The sequence below is a fragment of the Salminus brasiliensis genome, chromosome 13, assembly GCF_030463535.1.
Source record: "Salminus brasiliensis chromosome 13, fSalBra1.hap2, whole genome shotgun sequence".
Lineage (NCBI taxonomy): Eukaryota > Metazoa > Chordata > Actinopteri > Characiformes > Bryconidae > Salminus > Salminus brasiliensis.
In genome coordinates this window covers 13,017,317-13,019,816 of record NC_132890.1, presented here as the reverse complement: position 1 = coordinate 13,019,816, position 2,500 = coordinate 13,017,317, and the positions used below count along the sequence as shown (strand labels likewise).

Sequence of the window (2,500 nt, the reverse complement as noted above, 5' to 3'; positions counted from 1 at the left end):
CAAGTTCAAAGAGCTCTGTGAAGCTTTAGGGGGACAAAAGAACAACTGTTGTAGATGCAGGCAGGTCTGGGAGGAGAATTTTAAAAAAACTCAATACAACTGGAAATCAGCCCCCCGAAACGAGAACGGGGACCCATGAATGGCGGCCCATGACTCGAGGTTGCGTGTAACGGTGAAATAAACATCACGGCTGTGACGAAACGGTGCTGTTATTGCCCCACGGCTCACTCCCTTTCGTGATGTGTTGCTTTAATGTGACCTAAGTAAGTGATCTAAATTAGCAGGTGTTTTTTTGTTTGTTTGTTTGTTTTTAACAGCAAATATTGGGCTTGTCCCAACCATGAGCTGCAACTGTGATTGGTTGTAGTTCTGCTCTGCGTTGACATCCTGTAACAGACTTTCCCCCCCATGTTGTCAGTTTCCTCAAACGTACACTGACCCCTACTGGCAGGCTTGGGTTACTTTTATCCACAGCATTCCCTCCACAGAGTTCTTGTTGAATATTTTCCAGTGTTTTGTTTTGAGAGCAACTGGCTATAATTAAGCCAAACTACAACTGATTGGTTTCCATCCCATGGCAGGCCATGCAGGTGGGCTTAAACGGCATCTGACGCTGAAATGTTTCGACTCTGAAGACTCCAAAGGCCGTATGAAATGTAACACAAGGACGTACATGTAAAAGAAAGGGTAATGCGTTGTAGATTTGTGAAAGCGTAAAGTAAGATGGAGTAAAAGTAAGAAAAGCAAGTGAAAGAATGTGCATGTAAGTGCTTGAGGATGGCAAAAGCTTACAGCACCTGGTATTCCCAGGCGGTCTCCCATCCAAGTACTAACCAGGCCCGACCCTGCTTAGCTTCCGAAATCAGACTAGATCGGGCGTGCTCAGGGTGGTATGGCCGTAAGCGAGAGCACTGCTTCCACTCAGCCTATTTATAAGCATGCGGCAAAAGACGGCTGCCTTTTCCACACTACAGGGGACACACATTTACTCGCCCTCCTTTCTTACTTCCAAAGCAACCCCACCAAGCTCATTCAAACCAATCACACATTTCATTGCTCTCTCCTGTCCTCCTTCTCTTTTCACAAAAAAAATAAAACAACAAAACTTGCTCTTTTGGCTGACACTTGAACATTCAGCAACAAAGGCTAACGCCGGCCGCCAGACTCGGCCTTGTCAACATAAAAGTCACATAAGCCACATGAGTCGAATGGGCTCGTGAAACGGGACAATTACAAAATCACAAATCTTTCTCAACTGTCTTGGCTCCTTTTATTTACACCCCTAAATTCCACATACTAAGGTACAACAGGAATACGGGATAAATGCAGAGGCTACTTCCTACCAATATGGAAGCCGGGCAAAAAAAAAAAAAGAAAAAAGCTCACGCTAGCACGCCGGGCGAAGCATCGCTCTGAGGTGAGTTGCGAGTCGCAGGGATGCCGGTGAAGCAGGCTCGGGCTGAGTGGGCCAGCCAGCCTTTTGACTTAGGGAAGTGGCGTCGCCATGTCAAGTTCAAAGAGCTCTGTGAAGCTTTAGGGGGACAAAAGAACAACTGTTGTAGATGCAGGCAGGTCTGGGAGGAGAATTTTAAAAAAACTCAATACAACTGGAAATCAGCCCCCCGAAACGAGAACGGGGACCCATGAATGGCGGCCCATGACTTGAGGTTGCGTGTAACGGTGAAATAAACATCACGGCTGTGACGAAACGGTGCTGTTATTGCCCCACGGCTCACTCCCTTTCGTGATGTGTTGCTTTAATGTGACCTAAGTAAGTGATCTAAATTAGCAGGTGTTTTTTTGTTTGTTTGTTTGTTTTTAACAGCAAATATTGGGCTTGTCCCACCCATGAGCTGCAACTGTGATTGGTTGTAGTTCTGCTCTGCGTTGACATCCTGTAACAGACTTTCCCCCCCATGTTGTCAGTTTCCTCAAACGTACACTGACCCCTACTGGCAGGCTTGGGTTACTTTTATCCACAGCATTCCCTCCACAGAGTTCTTGTTGAATATTTTCCAGTGTTTTGTTTTGAGAGCAACTGGCTATAATTAAGCCAAACTACAACTGATTGGTTTCCATCCCATGGCAGGCCATGCAGGTGGGCTTAAACGGCATCTGACGCTGAAATGTTTCGACTCTGAAGACTCCAAAGGCCGTATGAAATGTAACACAAGGACGTACATGTAAAAGAAAGGGTAATGCGTTGTAGATTTGTGAAAGCGTAAAGTAAGATGGAGTAAAAGTAAGAAAAGCAAGTGAAAGAATGTGCATGTAAGTGCTTGAGGATGGCAAAAGCTTACAGCACCTGGTATTCCCAGGCGGTCTCCCATCCAAGTACTAACCAGGCCCAACCCTGCTTAGCTTCCGAGATCAGACGAGATCGGGCGTGCTCAGGGTGGTATGGCCGTAAGCGAGAGCACTACTTCCACTCAGCCTATTTATAAGCATGCGGCAAAAGACGGCTGCCTTTTCCACACTACAGGGGACACACATTTACTCG

General features: G+C 46.4%; 2 non-coding genes across 2 annotated transcripts; both read right to left on the bottom strand.

Moving 5' to 3' along the window:
* Positions 1-785: 785 nt before the first annotated feature.
* On the bottom strand, positions 786-904 carry LOC140575896 (5S ribosomal RNA). Its single transcript, XR_011981150.1, has one exon. It is a non-coding gene; the product is annotated as a 5S ribosomal RNA (ribosomal RNA).
* Positions 905-2,293: 1,389 nt separating this feature from the next.
* Positions 2,294-2,412, bottom strand: LOC140576120 (5S ribosomal RNA). Its single transcript, XR_011981351.1, has one exon. It is a non-coding gene; the product is annotated as a 5S ribosomal RNA (ribosomal RNA).
* Between the last annotated feature and the right edge of the window lie 88 nt (positions 2,413-2,500).